The sequence below is a fragment of the Schistocerca serialis genome, chromosome 12, assembly GCF_023864345.2.
Source record: "Schistocerca serialis cubense isolate TAMUIC-IGC-003099 chromosome 12, iqSchSeri2.2, whole genome shotgun sequence".
Lineage (NCBI taxonomy): Eukaryota > Metazoa > Arthropoda > Insecta > Orthoptera > Acrididae > Schistocerca > Schistocerca serialis.
The window spans coordinates 87,597,430-87,616,427 of NC_064649.1; the positions used below are offsets into that span (position 1 = coordinate 87,597,430).

Genomic DNA, 18,998 nt, shown 5'->3' on the forward strand with positions numbered 1-18,998 from the left:
AGGCTGAAATCTAGATCGTATAATACAGTGTACCATACAGTCAAATGGTGGGTTTATCTCCCCGTACGACTTCGCTGTGTTGGGCCACGCTTCCCACAATAATATGTGGAATGCGGAACGATACAAACATGCTCTGTTTCCGGATACGTGACAGGCGACAGGCGATACACAGTGGATCGCCAAAGGTATCATCCGCTGTAGAGTACACCGGAACTGCAGTATCAGCCGTACGTCGTCTCGCCACTTAACGCCTCCTAAGCAGGCAACCCCAAACAACCCGCAGTACTATGTGGAGCGTATGTGCGCCGTGGGATACAGTAGCTTTTACAGGGTGTTTCAAAAATGACCGGTATATTTGAAACGGCAATAAAAACTAAACAAGCAGCGATAGAAATACACCGTTTGTTGCAATATGCTTGGGACAACAGTACATTTTCAGGCGGACAAACTTTCGAAATTACAGTAGTTACAATTTTCAACAACAGATGGCGCTGCAAGTGATGTGAAAGATATAGAAGACAACGCAGTCTGTGGGTGCGCCATTCTGAACGTCGTCTTTCTGCTGTAAGCGTGTGCTGTTCACAACGTGCAAGTGTGCTGTAGACAACATGGTTTATTCCTTAGAACAGAGGATTTTTCTGGTGGAATTCCACCGCCTAGAACACAGTGTTGTTGCAACAAGACGAAGTTTTCAACGGAGGTTTAATGTAACCAAAGGACCGAAAAGCGATACAATAAAGGATCTGTTTGAAAAATTTCAACGGACTGGGAACGTGACTGATGAACGTGCTGGAAAGGTAGGGCGACCACGTACGGCAACCACAGAGGGCAACGCGCAGCTAGTGCAGCAGGTGATCCAACAGCGGCCTCGGGTTTCCGTTCGCCGTGTTGCAGCTGCGGTCCAAATGACGCCAACGTCCACGTATCGTCTCATGCGCCAGAGTTTACACCTCTACCCATACAAAATTCAAACGCGGCAACCCCTCAGCGCCACTACCATTGCTGCACGAGAGACATTCGCTAACGTTATAGTGCACAGGATTGATGACGGCGATATGCATGTGGGCAGCATTTGGTTTACTGACGAAGCTTATTTTTACCTGGACGGCTTCGTCAATAAACAGAACTGACGCATATGGGGAACCGAAAAGCTCCATGTTGCAGTCCTATCGTCCCTGCATTCTCAAAAAGTACTGGTCTGGGCCGCCATTTCTTCCAAAGGAATCATTGGCCCATTTTTCAGATCCGAAACGATTACTGCATCACGCTATCTGGACATTCTTCGTGAATTTGTGGCGGTACAAACTGCCTTAGACGACTCTGCGAACACCTCGTGGTTTATGCAAGATGGTTCCCGGCCACATCGCACGGCCGACGTCTTTAATTTCCTGAATGAATGTTTCGATGATCGTGTGATTGCTTTGGGCTATCCGAAACATACAGGAGGCGGCGTGGATTGGCCTCCCTATTCGCCAGACATGAACCCCTGTGACTTCTTTCTGTGGGGACACTTGAAAGACCAGGTGTACTGCCAGAATCCAGAAACAATTGAACAGCTGAAGCAGTACATCTCATCTGCATGTGAAGCCATTCCGCCAGACACGTTGTCAAAGGTTTCGGGTATTTTCATTCAGAGACTACGCCATATTATTGCTACGCATGGTGGATATGTGGAAAATATCGTACTATAGAGTTTCCCAGACCGCAGCGCCATCTGTTGTTGAAAATTGTAACTACTGTAATTTCGAAAGTTTGTCTGCCTGAAAATGTACTGTTGTCCCAAGCATATTGCAACAAACGGTGTATTTCTATCGCTGCTCGTTTAGTTTTTATTGTCGTTTCAAATATACCGGTCATTTTTGAAACACCCTGTACCTCAAGAATGGTACACAGGTGCGAATGGAAAAAAGCGCAGGTGACGCCTGTATATAAGAAGGGTAGGAGGACGGATCCTCAAAATTACAGACCAATATCCTTAACATCGGTTTGTTGCAGGATTCTCGAACATGTTCTCAGTACGAACATAATGAATTTCCTTGAGACAGAGAAGCTGCTGTCCATGCATCAGCCCGGCTTTAGAAAGCATCGCTCCTGCGAAACGCAACTCGCCCTTTTTTCACATGATATCTTGCGAACCATGGATAAAGGGTATCAGACGGATGCCATATTTCTTGACTTCCGGAAAGCGTCTGACTCGGTGCCCCACTAGGTACGAGCATATTGGATTGGTTCCCAAGTATGTGAGTGGCTCGAAAACTTCTTAAGTAATAGAACCCAGTACGTTGTCCTCGATGGTGAGTGTTCGTCGGAGGTGAGGGTATCATATGGAGTGCCCTGGGAAGTGTGGGGGTCCGCTGTTGTTTTCTATCTACATAAATGATCTTTTGGATTGGGTGGATAGCAATGTGCGGCTGTTTGCTGATGATGCTGTGGTATACGGGAAGGTGTCGTCGTTGAGTGACTGTAGGAGGATACAAGATGGCTTGGACAGGATTTGTGATTGGTGTAAAGAATGGCAGCAAACTCTAAATATAGATAACTGTAAATTAATGCAGATGAATAGGAAAAAGAATCCCATAATGTTTGAATACTCTATTAGTAGTGTAACGACACAGTCACGTCGATTAAATATTTGAGCGTAACATTGCAGAGCGATATGTAGTGGGACAAGCATGTAATGGCAGTTGTGGGGAAGGCGGATAGTCGTCTTCGGTTCATTGGTAGAATTTTGGGAAAATGTGGTTCATCTGTAAAGGAGATCACTTATAAAACACTAATATGACCTATTCTTGATTACTGCTCGAGCGTTTTGGATCCCTATCAGGTCGGATTGAGGGAGGACATAGAAGCAATTCAGAGGCGGGCTGCTAGATTTGTTACTGGTAGGTTTGATCATCACGCGAGTGTTACGGAAATGCTTCAGGAACTCGGGTGGGAGTCTCTCGAGGAAAGGAGGCGTTCTTTTCGTGAATCGCTACTGAGGAAATTTAGAGAACCAGCATTTGAGGCTGACTGCAGTACAATTTTACTGCCCCCAACTTACATTTCGCGGAAAGACCACAAAGATAAGAGAGATTAGGGCTCGTACAGATGCATATAGGCAGTCATTTTTCTCTCGTTCTGTTTGGGAGTGGAACAGGGAGAGAAGATGCTAGTTGTGGTACGAGGTGCCCTCCGCCACAAAATACAAATAATATTTACAAAACAAACCAGTTAAACATCGACATAAATGCATATATATATATATATATATATATATATATATATATATATATATATATATATATATAAATTGTAAAACAATTACAATATATAAAGATACAGAAATGTAATATCTTCAGGTAGCAAAATAAGGAAAAAATTTATGGTGCAATAGATGGAAATAGGAGGATATGCATTTCCGCCGTTACATGTTGACATCACTGCAGGTTAGTCGAGGCAGTGCTTTCCTAGTTAAATGCGCCGGCAAAGCTGTTGACCCGTATTATCGCTGAGTCGATGTACGCGTAACGCACAGCATGAAACGTATCCTCACTATCGTACTTCACTGTACTCCAGACAGATTGACTTCTGCTCCACTTGGAGCGAAGTTCTAGTAAACGCGGAACAATACACAGAGTAATGTTTACATGAGATTTATTGTTATGATGAACGGAGTATAGTAAAAAGGCGTTCTTCGCCCCAGCATTACTGGACAAGAACCCCAGCTCCCTCCAGCGGCCTTTTAGGGCACTGGGTTGGGGTGGAGATGGATTTCCATTACATCTTCCCAGCTCAATACCGTGCAGCGACTGAGCGAAATTTGTTTTACGACGGAGAGACACCAGCACTCCGAACCAAATTCCCACTGAAAGGATACGATTTGATTTCGTAGCTCAGTCTCCCACAACACTCAGCTGCACCACGGTTCACCAGCGTGCTCTGCGGGGATTTTATCGACGGCCGCATCTTAATTCAGACTTCTTACAGAAGAACAAACACACCCTGGGGCCTCGCAACTTAATACCGTCGAGATACGGAAAACAAGCAAGAATTTACCAAAGGAGGCTGAAAGGAATAAAAAAAAAACAGTCCGACACAAACAAGCGAAAGCACTGTCAGACTTACCAAAGCACCCATGCGGTTACCCCCCACAATACTTCGATACTTATTCTAATATGATATTTAGCACAATTTTTTAACTGTTGGGAAATTTTTCTCTGCAAGCCATTATTTTCGTTTTATAATCTTTAAATAAAACGGAAGTTATAGCTTTAGAATAACGGATACAGTTAGATCAAAAATTATGCTATAAATCTACATTTTACAACAAGCATCCAACTTGAAATACCTCGACTGTGAAACAATTTTTTTGCAATTACAAGGGCATTCAACGAACAGTTACCGAATTTCAACCCACTTGTGGGCCAATTCAAAAAACTTCTAAGAACAGCGTTAGAGAAGAGTTACCTCGAATGAAACGGTCTACTGACAGCACGAATTCTGAAAATATCATCTTGAGTGGCACCTCGTTACTCTCCCGAAATAATGAGCAACACCCCCAGGGGAACTCAAATTAATTCCATATTTCTAGTTTCTCCAGAAGACTTCTGATACTCCCTCCCCTTCTTCTCTCCCCCAGACTTCCATCCTGTACTGAATTGGTGATACCTTGATGTCGCCGAATTTGTATCAATTCACCCCTTTTTTTATCAAGCTGTGCGACAACTGTTTTTCTTCCCAATTCTATTCAGTGCCTCCTCATACATTACGTGATCTACCCATCTAATCTTCGCATTCTTCTGTTGCACCTCACTTCAAAAGATTCAGTTCTCTTCCTGTCTGAAGTATCCACGTTTCGGTTCCATATAAGGCTACACTTCGAACAAGCACCTTCAGAAAAGACTTCGTAACCCTTAACTCTACATTCGTTATTTTGTTTGTGTGTGTACGTGGTGTAATAGCTATAAGTGCAAAAAAATTGCATGTGGTAACTTTCTAATGTACACACACCAATGTATTGCCTCTTTTTTTTTTCCCCTCCGCGTCGAACAGTCTTCCTCCAAACACGTCACATAGTTAACTACCGCTACGGTCGCAGGTTCGAATCCTGCCTCGGGCATGGATGTGTGTGATGTCCTTAGGTTAGTTAAGTTTAAGTAGTTCTAAGTCCAGGGGACTGATCACCTCAGATGTTAAGTCCCATAGCGCTCACAGCCCCTTTTTGAGTTAACTACCAGATGTTTGCTACACGGTCGTAACTGCACCACCAAGTGGACTACGTCTCTCAGTATAGACTGATTGTTTTGCGTCCATTTATCCGCACTTAAACAGGTGATCTGCTGCCCAGAGGTAAATAAGCGTTAACGGCTTGCTCTTGCCACACGAACTTGGAGATAGTAACCAACCTAAACATACATCTCCTTGACAACTATAATTACTAGCCTGCAAATGACGTAAATACTGATGTAATGTCGTTCAGTACACCGTACTCAGTCTTTTTTTTAATTTATGAATTTGGCCAGCTGGGGACCGCATACAACTTAAGACTTACGGTGTTTCTTTTTCTTCCGTTCTTCCCAGTACGTCTTCATTTTCTCGCCAACTGCTCGTCTTTACTCATTTGTCCACATTCTCTTGGGCCGACGTTTTGTCTCATCTTCTTCATAGTTTGCGCTTTCTATCAGTAGCCTTAAGTGATTCCTGTCGCGTATTATTTCTTCTGTAACACCTATTTTGTTGGCGTCTTTCTTTACTGCTTCTATCCATACTACAGTTTTTTCAGCCAACTAACGTAATTAAAATTTTTTTTGTAATTCGTGTTTGTTCCATTCGTTTTAATGGTCCATAAAATTTTAGCCGTCTCTTCCTCATTGTATCCGTGATCTATTCTGTATTTTTGAATAAGTCTTCATTTCTCCTTTTAATCCACCTATTTTCCTTGTTTTCCGCTTTTTTCTAGTTCTCTTAATTCGCCTTTATCACTCAATGTTAGGCACTCTTATCCATACGTTTGCTTGTGTCTTAATGACTGAATTATAATGTCTAATCTTCGCTTGTATGGATATTGATGTCTTATTGTAGTAGTTTTGTGTTAATTTATATGCAAATTCTAACTTTTTTATTCTTTCTTTATTTGTTGTGTTGTTCAGTCCATTGGCTTGGGTCCACTCCCCAAGGTATTTGAATCTGTCAACTCTTGTAATTTTTCCATACTTCGTTTTCATAAACTTTTCTGTACTATGTTTGTGTTCTACATACTCGGTTTTTTTCATAGGACTTTATATATATCTATCTTCTTCAGAAATGCTTTTCTTACCATTGCCAGTCTATATTTTATATCCTCTCTATTGTGTGTGACACGTCTAGGAAGTGTGTCGATATACTGTACCCATCCAGCAAGTAAAATTTCGTTGTGTCGTCACTAGCATTGTAAACGGAGCTGTGGCAAGAGCAGCACATTTCGCCACTGAAGTTGCTCCAAGGTAACTGGATGGGTGTGACGAAGTCCGAAATGTTCTATAGAGACAGGCCTCTTAATTAGCATTTTAATTTAGTTTACCTTCAAAATGAAGTCTTCCAGTTCTTCATTACTCTCAGGCCCGGCGCCTGCTGACACAAGTCCGCAGGAGTTCTTTGACGATGCCGCCCACGCAGGGCTAAACAAGAGAGCTACGCCTGTTTAATTACGCCAGCCTGCCTAATTGTCTTCCCGGCCTTTCAACTCCCTCTCTTTCTTTGTAGGCGGTGTAAATTACACCTCCTTCCGTGTCCCTTCCGGATGCACGGCAACTAGCTCACGGAAAGATCAACATTCCGCCATCGGCTCGCGTCCACCCCAGGCAACTTCCTGATCCCATGCCTCGCCTTCGCTGTCGCTTACAGTTCAGGATTTTCCTGGGTAGTCCTTCACGACATATTTCACTGCCGCTCGATTCATTTCATTCCTCGTTAACAGCATATACGAGAGTCACTCCAAAAGAAATGCACACTATTTTTCTAAAAATAGAGTTTTCATTCTGAATGCGTGAAAGTCTTACAGTGTGTAGATACATCCTTCCCACTTGTTTTCAAACTTAGTTCAACCTGAAACTTCCTGGCAGATTAAAACTGTGTGCCGGACCGAGACTCGAACTCGGGACGGCTCGTGAGTCGTGCTTGGGTAGCTCAATTGGTCGAACACTTGCCCGCGTGAGGCAAAGGTCCCCAGTTCGAGTCTCGGTCCGGCACACAGTTTTAATCTGCAAGAAACTTTCAAATCAGCGCACACTCCGCTGCAGAGTGAAAATCTCATTCTGGAAATATCCCCCAGGCTGTGGCTAAGCCATGTCTCCGCATTATCCTTTCCTCCAGGAGTGCTAGTTCTGCTAGGTTTTGCAGGAGAGCTTCTGTGAAGTTTGGGAAGTAGGGGACAAAGTACTGGTGGAAGTAAAGCTGTGAGGACGGGGCGTGAGTCGTGCTTGGGTAGCTCAGTTGGTAGAGCACTTGCCCGCGAAAAGCAAAGGTCCCGAGTTCGAGTCTCGGCCCGGCACACAGTTTTAATCTGCCAGGAAGTTCCATATCAGCGCACACTCCGCTGCAGAGTGAAAATCTCATTCTGCTTAGTTCAACCTGTTCGCGTGAGTGGCGCCGTCACAGCATGTCTTCAAGATGGCTGGTACACTTGACACTCGTTAGAAGCAACGTGCTGTCATAGAATTCATGTGCTGTGGGGAAACATCCACAAGAGGTTGAAAAAGGTGTATGCAGATGCTGCTGTCGACTGCAGTACAGTTAGTCGGTGGGCAAGTAGGTTACGTGATGAAAGCGGGCACGGCAATATTGAGGATTGTCCTCGCAGCGGCAGGCCTCGTACTGCACACACTCCAGACAATGTGCAGAGAGTTAACGAATTGGTGACTGCTGACAGATGCATCACAGTGTACGAATTGTCACGCTACGTTGGGATAGGGGAAGGAAGTGTTTGCAGAATACTGAAAATGTTGGCGTTAAAGAAGGTTTGTGCCAGGTGGGTACCCAGGATGTTGACAGTGACTCACAAAGAAACAAGAAAAACGGTAAGCAGCGAAGTTTTGGAACAGTACGAGGATGGTGGAGATGAATTTCTTGGAAGAACTGTGACAGGTGATGAAACATGGCTCCATCATTTTTCAGCAGAGACGAAGAGGCAATCAGTGGAGCGGCGCCATGGAAATTCGCCCAAGAAAAAAAAAATTCAAAACCACACCTTCTGCTGGAAAAGTTATGGCTACGGTGTTTTTTGATTGGGAAGGACTCTTTCTTGTGCACATCGTGCCAAGTGGAACCACCATAAATTCTGATGCATATGTGACGACACTGAAGAAACTTCAAGCTCGACTGAGTCGTGTTCGACCACATCGGCAAAAGCAGGATATTTTACTGTTGCACGACAATGCACGGCCACATGTCAGTCAAAAAACCATGGAAAAGATCACAAAACTCGGATGGACAACACTGAAACAACGCCCTTACAGTCCTGACCTGGCTCCATGTGACTATCATCTCTGTGGGAAACTGAAAGACTCTCTTCGTGGAACAAGGTTTGAAGATGATGACTCCCTTCTGCACCCTGCCAAACAGTGGTTCCAACAGGTTGGTCCAGAATTTTACCCTGCAGGTATTCAGGCGCTGGCTCCAAGATGGCGTAAGGCAGTTGAGAGGGATGGTAATTATGTGGAGAAATGAAAATATTGTTCCTAAAGAATGTATCTACACACTGTAAAACTTTCAAACATGTAGAATAAAAGATGGATTTAAAAAAAAAATTAGTGTGCATTTCTTTTGGAATGACCCTCATACATCGAACTCACTATGAATGGTTTCATTTCTGATTAAATTTCTTCTTGTGCATCCCTTCACCGTATTTACGAAGCCCACCTGCACCGTTTACATTTCGCTGCCATCTTTAATTTATCCAGTTCTCGGTTTCACACAACAGTAACGGTTTCGCCGTAGGTTTATGAAATTAAATTTTTTGTACGTTTAAGGGTTTTTGTAGTTTATAGGCAGGTACTGACAGGTGTTCATATTACTGAACTATCAGTTTAACGAATAAAGATTGCGAAATACTAAGAAAGAAGAATGGAAAAGATGGTTCGACCAGACCTCGGGGAAAATCAGTTTTGGTTCCGGAGAAATGTAGGACCGCATAAAGTACTACTGACCCTACTGGATGAACGAAGGCAAACTTACGTTTATAGCATTCGTACATCTAGCGAAAGCTTTTAACAATCACAATTGGAACATATTCTTTGAAAGTTTGAAGACAGCGAGGATAAAATTTCGGAAGCCAAAAGAACATGTTTTGCACAATCCAGACGGCAGTTATAACAGTCGAAGAACATGAAAGGGGAGCACTGATCGAGAAAGGAGTGAGGTGTAATGGTAGCCTGTCCCCAATGTTATTCAGTCTGTTCAAATGGTTCAAATGGCTCTGAGCACTATGGGACTTAACATCTGAGGTCATCAGTCCCCTAGAACTTAGAATTACTTAAACCTAACTAACCTAAGGACATCACACACACCCATGCCCGAGGCAGGAATTGAACCTGCGACCGTTGCGGTCAAGCGGTTCCAGATTGTAGCGGCTAGAACCGCTGGCCACACCGGCCGGCTATTCAGTCTGTACATTGAGCAAGTTGTGAAGGAAACGAACGAGAAATTTCGAAAGATGATTAAAGTTCTTGGAGAAGAAACAACAAAATTCTGTCAGAGACGGCATAGAAGAGCAGTTGAACGGAATGCAATTGTCTTGAAAAGAGGTTACGAAACGAATATGAACAAAAATCAAACAAGGGTAAGTGAATGTAGTCAAATGAAATGAGATGATGCGGAGGGAATTAGATTACGATACGAGACACTGGAGAAGAAATAAAAACTTTGAGGTTCGCCGATGATATTGTAATTCTGTCAGAGACAGCAAAGGACTTGGAAGAGCATTTGAACGGAATGGACAGTGTCTTGAAAGGGGGATATAAGATGAACATCAACAAAAGCAAAACGAGGATTATGGAATGTAGTCAAATTAAATCGGGTGATGCTGAGGGAATTAGATTAGGAAATGAGACACTTAAAGTAGTGAAGGAGTTTTGCTATTTAGGGAGTAAAATAACTGATGATCGTGGAAGTAGAGAGGATATAAAATGTAAACTGGCAATGGCAAGGAAAGCGTTTCTGAAGAAGAGAAATTTGTTAACATCGAGTATAGATTTAAGTGTCAGGAAGTCGTTTGTGAAAGTATTTGTATGGAGTGTAGCCATGTATGGAAGTGAAACATGGACGATAAATAGTTTGGACAAGAAGAGAATAGAAGCGTTCGAAATGTGGTGCTACAGAAGAATGCTGAAGATTATATGGGTAGATCACATAACTAATGAGGGGGGTATTGAATAGGATTGGGGAGAAGAGGAGTTTGTGGCACAACTTGACAAGAAGAAGGGACCGGTTGGTAGGACATGTTCTGAGGCATCAAGGGATCACAAATTTAGTATTGGAGGGCAGCGTGGAGGGTAAAAATCGTAGAGGGAGACCAAGAGATGAATACACTAAGCAGATTCAGAAGGATGTAGGTTGCAGTAGGTACTGGTAGATGAAGCTTGCACAGGATAGGGTAGCATGGAGAGCTGCATCAAACCAGTCTGAGGACTGAAGACTACAACAACAACAGCATGAGACACTAAAAAAAGACGATTAGTTTTGCTGTTTGAACACCAAACGACTGACGATGGCCAAAGTCGAGAGGATATACAAAGAGGTGACAGAACACGTGGTATAACGATATGCACATATACAGCTGGCCGTAGTGCCGCATAACGAGGTATAGAAGGGCATTGCATTGGCGGAACTATCGGTTGTACTCAGATGATTAATGTGAAAAGATGTCATACGTGATTATGGCCGAGCGACGGGATGAACAGAGTTCGAACGTTGAATGATAGTTGGAGTCACACGCATGGGACACTACATCTCGGAAATCGTTAAGGGAATTCGACAATTCCGAGATCCACAGTGTCAAGAATACCAAAAGTGCAGACATCATCTCTCACCACGCCCAACGCAGGGGGCAGCCTTCACGTAAAGACTCGGAACACCCACATTAGCGTAGAGCGTCAGTGCTAACAGACAAGCAACACTGTGTTAAATAACCACAGAAACTAGTGTGGGGCGTATTACGAATGTATGGGGTGGGACAGTGCGGCGAAATTTGGCGTTAATGGACAGTGGCAGCAGACGACGGATGCGAGTGCCTCTGCTAAAGCCGTCGGCACACGGACCGTGCATCTGAACGTTGAGCGTTGAGCGTGCCGAGTTTCTGACGTCACAGTATGGAATAGCACGCTCGGGAGTCTTTCCGAACGTGCAGAGCAATATCTGGCATGTCAGATATTCTCAGCGTGCGTCTGAGCGTTGACCAATGACATGGCACAACGCCACCTACGTCACACGCACGCCATCTCCCTTCAATACAGAGTTGTGACGCGCCATATTGTCATTCATTTCAAGCCTATACGTATATATGCCGTTCCGAGCACCAACAAATTGAGAATCACTGCAAAACTCATTGTTAACTGTGTGATTCGTTCCAATAAAATAATGAGAAACATCGTATTCGCGGCAAAATAATTATTGTAACTTGCGTATAATGAGAGTAGGCTATTTGAAGGCAGCGACACACTGAAGATCCACCCAAAACGCATTGTTCTTGGTACAATGTGTTATAATTAAGTTTCAGTTAATAAAATATCTACGATTAAAGTTTCTAGCAAGAGGTAAGTTACTATCATTAGGCGCAACAGATGTGATGTTGGTATAGCGTAATGAATAGCATCTTAGTATACTAATGAGGTTATCTTTGTTGGGGCGGTGGTTCGCGTCCTGACACGACAAATTTTTTTTTTCCTAACATTCGTGTTTTTATTAGGTTCTGATACTTTATTATTAGTTTAATATAAGTATAGACTGTAATGTTTGATTTTATGTAAATACAAGTTCACCTTTTTTTGAGGGGTGACTTTGTTCGATTGGCTTAATCTAAAGGACAGCTTACGCTACTTGTATAAAGGTATATTTTCTCCTTTTTCTTTTACGCTTCGTAATTGACATGTTGCAAAGATTCTGCTACTGGGTACGAACAGTGATCAAGTAAGAATGACCTTGGGGTTTTAGTAAAATGTGAGAATGATGAAATAATGTTTATCTTATGCGGAAAGTATTCCAATTTTGTAACGCACTGCTTGTAATGGAACTTTTATAAGCCTGTGTCCTTATTGATTGGACATGGTACTTTCCTTTTCGTGGACGATGGAAGAAATGTGCATTTTAATAGAGCTAACGTGGGAATTTTACGCACCCGTTGAGTAAACAGTGTGATTAACGAACTGGAAACATCCCTCAACTGTCGCTTGAGTGCGTTGCGATCGCGTATACCACGTTGGGGTCCACGTACCGTATGCACAAGTCGCATCATTTCTGAGCGTTGAGCAGCACGTTGAACTTGGCACGCCCAACGTTAACGTTCGGCAGCACGGTCCGTGTGACGACGGCTTAACAGCACGACATCGCCGACAGCGCTTTTCCTGGGATCGTGACCAAATATATTGGACCCTAGACGAATGGGAATCAGCGGCCTCGGTCACATGAGTCCCGATTACAATTGGTAAGAGCTGATGGTAGGGTTCGAGAATGGTGCGGGCCCCACTAAGTTCTGGATCGAAGTTCTCAACAAGGCACTGTGAAAGCTTGTGGTGGCTCCATAACGGTGTTGGCTTTTTTTCATGAAATGGACTGAGTCCTTGTTCAAAAATGGTTCTGAGCACTATGGGACTTAACATCTGAGGTCATGACTTAGAACTACTTAAACCTAACCAACCTAAGGACATCACACATATTTATGCCTGAGGCAGGATTCGAACCTGCTACCGTAGCAACAGCGCGGCTCCAACTGAAGCGCCTACAACCGCTCGGCCACAGCTGCCGGCTGGGTCCTTGTTATGATCGGCTACTTGGAGACCATTTTCAGCCATTCATGGACTTCACGTTCCTAAACAGCTATGTAGTTGTCATCGAGCCAGAATTGTTCGCGATTAGTTTGAAGAATATTCTGGACAATTCGAGCGAATGATTAGGCCACCAAGATCTCCCGACATGAACACCATCGAACATTCATAGGATACAATCGAGAGGTCACTTCGTGCACAGAATCCTGCACCGTCAACACTTTCGCAATTCTGGATGGCTATAGATGCAGCGTGGGTCAATATTTCCGTAAAGGATTTCCAACGTTTTGTTGAGTCCATACCGTGTCAATTTTAATCCTGCTCGTCCGAGTTTTAACCAACCGGAGCTTACAATGGGGGACCGTATTATACTTTTTCAATACACAGTGCGCTTTTTGGGTTTATTATTTGACTCGAAACTAACATTGCTCCCACACCTGAAAGACTTACGAACAAAGTGGTTCCGGTTGTTGAACATTTTGAAACGCCTTGGCGGAAAAACACGGGGAGCTGACAGGTCTTGCCTTTTACAGCTTTATAGGGCATTTGTTCGATCACGCTTAGACTATGGCAGCGTAGTCTATGGATCGGCCCGTCCTTCCTACCTCTGGATGTTAGATGGTGTCCACCATGCGGGTATTCGGATATCGACAGGAGCCTTCCGGACCAGCCCAGTTCAGAGTCTGTGTGCAGAGGCAGGATTCGGCGACGTATCCTTTTGGCTCAACAGGCGCTGAAAATCTCAGTGTCACCCCAATCATTGGCACTTAGTTCAGTGATCCAACCCGCCTTCGAACGACTGTACAGGAATCGGCCGAAAGCGACCCAGCCATTTGGTATACGTGCTACGGCCTGTCCCAAGGATCTGGATCTCTCGGGCGTGAAAATACACACAGAGGCATGGAACGCACTGCCACCTTGGTGTCTTCAGAGGCCCAAAGTGATTTTAAGCTTGGAGCAGTATCCGAAAAATTGTACTCCAGATATGGTTTTTATAACTTTGTTTCCGTCTATTTTAAGTACATACCATCGTTTTGTCGTTATTTATACAGATGGATCCCAGCAGGGGAATGCTCTCGGTTGTTCTGTGGTTTTCTCTGATAGGGTTTTTAAAGTGCATCTTCCAGAACAATTTACAAATTATGATGCGGAGTTATATGGCATTCTGATGGCACTGGAGATGGTTCACAAACACCACCGCACGAATTTTCTTGTCTGTTCCTACTCTTAGCGCTTCACCAAATGTATTCCGTAGACCCGCTAATTCAACTCATCCATGACTGCTTACAGCGGCTCCGACGTCGTGGCAAGGATGCGATCTTTTGCTGGGTACCTGGCCACACTGGGATACAGGGTAACGACATGGCTGATAAAGCTGCCGAGGAAGCATGTTGGGATGGTGCTGTCCATCCCGTTGCACGCCATTACCTCATTTTCTGACAGATGCATCATGCGTCAGTGGGAGACTGGATGGTTGCAGGTGTCGGTCAACAAACTGCGGTCACTCAAACCGACCACAAAAGCTTGGTGGACTTCGTGCCAGCCTCGCCGCTGGAAGGTGGTTTTGCTTACCAGACTGGGCATCGGGCATAGCCCTTTCACACATGGCTTCCTCCTCCGGGGGAAGCATCCACCTTTGTGTGAAGTTTGTGGCGTGCTGCTGTCAGTTCAGCATATTGTGGTCCGATATCTCGCGTGCCGGCCAGCCGCACACAGTAGTGGCTCACGTAAGTTTGGGACGTGCGGACAGTCTCATTCGGGGTGAGCGCTGATCGACTGGATCTCTATGCTGGTAGTGATGCGTCACTTGTCCACCACCTGGGAAGCGTGTGTGCGCCCGCTGGTAATCTTCGCCGCCTGATAGAAGACATAAAGACAAACAAAGGACCATATTTGCGGAATTGCTTGAACAGTACGAGCCTGATAGTGATCGTTTTTTGTAGAACATCGTCACAGGCGATGAAACAAGAATACATCACTTCGAACCGGAAAAAACGGCAGTCCATGGAGTGGCGCCGCATCACCTGTTCTCCATAGCTGAGTGGTCAGCGTGACAGAATGTCAATCCTAAGGGCCCGGGTTCTATTCCCGGCTGGGTCGGAGATTTTCTCTGCCGAGGGAATGGGTGTTACGTTGTCCTAATAATCATCAATTCATCCCAATCGACGCACAAGTCACCGAAGTGGCGTCAAATCGAAAGATTTGCACCCGGCGAACGGTCAGCGCGACGGGAGGCCCTAGTCACCCAAAATTTACATTTTATTTACCAGTCCTCTGAGGAAAAACTTCAAAGCCGCACCCTCATCCTGTAAGGTAAGGCAGCGATCTTCCGAGACTCTGAAGGGATCATTCTGTTTGATATCCTCCCTGATGGTGCAACGATCAGCTCTGAAGTCTGTTGTGCAGGCCTCAGGAAACTGAAGAAAAGACTGTAGCGTGCCCATCGCCACAAAAATTCGAAAGTACGTCCTTTCTCCGTGACCACACAAGACCTCACACAAATCTTTGCACCCCAAAGGAGCTCACGGAACTTCGTTGGACTGTTGTTCCTCATCCACCCTACATCCCGGAACCTTCAGACTTCCCTCTGTTTCTCCCAATGAAGGATGCACTCAGCGGGAAGCAGTACGTGGTTGACGGGGAGGTTACTGATGCAGCAACACGCTGGCGCCGACATCGACCAGTAGAGCGGAACCACGTGAGCATACAGGCATACAGGGCGTCGTACTGAACACAATTTATGCTGAAAAACAGCGTCTTGTAGCCAGAAGAATGGGGAATTATTTATGTAATATCGGCGGTGTTCGACGATGTCACCCGGCAGCTAACCCGTAAGTTACTTGAACATTCAATCCTGAATGAAACCATCCTGCACTCAAAAAAAGAAGTGTCTTATTACTTAATGGACGCCTCTCGCATATTACACAAACATAATTTTCTAAATCAGCTTTAATCTCCTTGAACTGCCTGAGATTCGACTATTGAAGACAGTACATTTCGACTTGCTTTCCTTTCCTGCGATTATGCGTATTTGCCAGGGTGGTCCATTTACGGTGACCAGGCCAAATATCTCACGAAATAAGCGTCAAACGACAATACTACAAAGAACGAAACTCGTATAGCTTGAAGGGGGAAACCAGATGGCGCTATGGTTGGCCCGCTAGATGGCGCTGCCATAGGTCAAACGGATATCAACTGCGCTTTTTTAAATAGGAACCCCCACTTTTGTTACATATTCGTGTGGTACGTAAAGAAATATGAATGCTTTAGTTGCACCATTTCTTTCGCTTTGTGATTGATGGCGCTGTAATAGTCACAAACATATGGCTCACAATTTTACACGAACGCTTGGTACCAGGTAGTTTTTTAATGAAAATTCAGAACATTTGATTTCTGTTGTTCCAATGTGATACATGTACCTATGTGAACTTATCATTTCTGAGAACGCATGCTGTTACAGCGTGAGTACCTGTAAATACCACATTAATGCAATAAATGCTCAAAATGATGTCCGTCAACCTCAATGCATTTGGCAATATGTGTAACGACATTCCTCTCAACAGCGAGTAGTTCGCCTTCCGTAATGTTTGCACATGCACTGACAATGTACTGACGCATGTTGTCAGGTGTTGTCGGTGGGTCACGATAGCAAATATCGTTCAACTTTCCCCACACAAAGAAATCCGGGGACGTCAGATCCGGTGAACGTGCGGGCCATGATATGGTGCTTCGGCGACCAATCCACCTGTCATGATATTTGCTATTCAATATCGCTTCGACCGCACGCGAGCTATGTGCCGGACATCCATCATGTTGGAACTACATCGCCATTCTGTCATGCAGTGAAACATCTTGTAGTAACATCGGTAGAACATTACGTAGGAAATCAGCATACATTGCGCCATCTAGATTGCAATCGATGAAATGGGGGCCAGTTATCCTTCCTCCCATAATGCCGCATCATACATTAACCCGCCAATGTCGCCCTTGTCGCAGCCATCGTGGATTTCCGTTGCCCAATAGTGCATATTATGCCAGTTTACGTTACCGCTGTTGGTGAATGACGCTTCGTCGCTAACTAGAACGCGTGCAAAAAATCTGTCTTCGTCCCGTAATTTCCCTTGTGCCCAGTGGCAGAACTGTACATAACGTTCAAAGTCGTCGCCATGCAATTCCTGGTGCATATAAATATGGTACGGGTGCAATCGATGTTATTGTAGCAATCTCAACACCGACGTTTTTGAGATTTCCGATTCTCACGCAATTTGTCTGCTACTGATGTGCGGATTAGCCGCCACAGTAGCTAAAACACCTACTTCGGCATGATTTGTAGCATGTCGTGGTTGACGTTTCACATGTGGCTGAACACTTCCTGTTTCGTTAAATAACGTAATTATCCGGCGAAGTTCCGGACACTTGGATGATGTCGTCCAGGAAACCGAGCAGCATACATAGCACACGCCCGTTGGGCATTTTGATCACAATAGCCATACATTAACACGATATCGACCTATCCGCAATTGATAAACGGTCCATTTTAACACGGGTAATGTATCACGAAGCAAATAGCGTCCGCACTGGCGGAATGTTACGTGATACCACGCACTTATACGTTTGTGACTATTACAGCGCCATCTATCACAAAGCGAAAAAGTGGTCCAACTAAAACATTCATATTTCTTTACGTACTACACGAATACGTAATAAAAATGGGGGTTCCTATTTAAAAAAAAAAAAAACGCAGTTGATATCCGGTGGACCTATGGCAGCGCCATCTAGCAGGCCAATCATAGCGCCCCCTTCAAGCTAGACGAGTTTCGTTCTTTGTAGTTTTTCGTTTGATGCTTATTTCGTGAGATATTTGGCCCGGTCACTATGAATGGACCACCCTGTATATAAGGAATAAATGTGGGGGCGGATTGTCTCGTCACATTCGTAGTTTAAAGGAGACATACAAACTGAATACATTAAATGTATTCGCAATTGCCAATATAGACAAGCATCAGCAGTAGAATGGAATGATAACAATGAAAATTTGTGCCGGACCGGGACTAAAACCCTGGTTTCTCACTTATCGCAAGCGATCGCCTAAGCGATTGGCTATCCTTGCACGACTGACGGCCGGATCCAAATGTGCGTATGTCGTCAGCCATGTGTCTATGAACTGTACGCCTACATCCACTATGTATATTCCCGTACAGGCGGGACATGTTACATGAAAGTCTTTTGCTCGGGTATAAATTCGATATTGCTGTGCCTGTGTTATTCCGAACTGCGATGCAAAGCTTCTTTGGTATTCATGCATGGCCAAAGGAACTTCGGTGATTGAGAATAACGCAGGCACTGCAATATTGTACATTAACTGAAAGCTACCCGTGTGGTCTTCTACTGCAACACTCGCTTCATAGCGTGAAACAAGAAGTTAATTATTCCGCGCGGTTCCTGAGAAAAGCCTTGCGAGTTCTGACGTCACGTACAGTGCTGCGTGCGGATGCAAATGGCGTGCCGGGAACACCTGACGAAACAACACGCACTTGTAATTATTGTCCACCTCGTGAGCCCCTGTCCGTCAACCATTTTTGGACGTCAAATAATACGTAAGAAGTAAATTTTTTTCGGTCACCGCCTAAGACTCACCGCCATGGGCGACAGTTGCTCTACAGAAACGTCACGTGTGCCGCAAAGAAGTGTAGCAGGACCTCTGAAGTCCTCAGTACACACAAACTGTTTCTCAGAGAGGATCAGCAGCCATATGTAGTTGTTCATACATGAAGCGTGCTCTGCAGGAAAGTATCGTCGTTCAGCGAACGTAAAGAAATGCGAAAAGATTTCGACAGAATTTTCCGTTGATGTAAATGATAGCAGCTCTCTTTAAAACGTAGTATATGTAAGATAATGTCTATAATAAAAAGAAACACGAAAATAACGGATTACATTATTAATGGTTGATGAGTTGTTATTGTAGTTGTTGTCGTCGTCGCCGCCGCCATTATTGTTGTGTTC

General features: G+C 44.4%; 1 protein-coding gene and 1 non-coding gene across 2 annotated transcripts in view; both read left to right on the forward strand.

The window, feature by feature from the left end:
• LOC126428137 (uncharacterized) overlaps nt 1-18,998 on the forward strand; it is a 744,079-nt gene that overhangs the window by 477,493 nt on the left and 247,588 nt on the right. The window lies entirely within an intron of this gene.
• Nucleotides 7,437-7,511, forward strand: Trnar-gcg (transfer RNA arginine (anticodon GCG)). The gene has a single exon. It is a non-coding gene; the product is annotated as a tRNA-Arg (tRNA).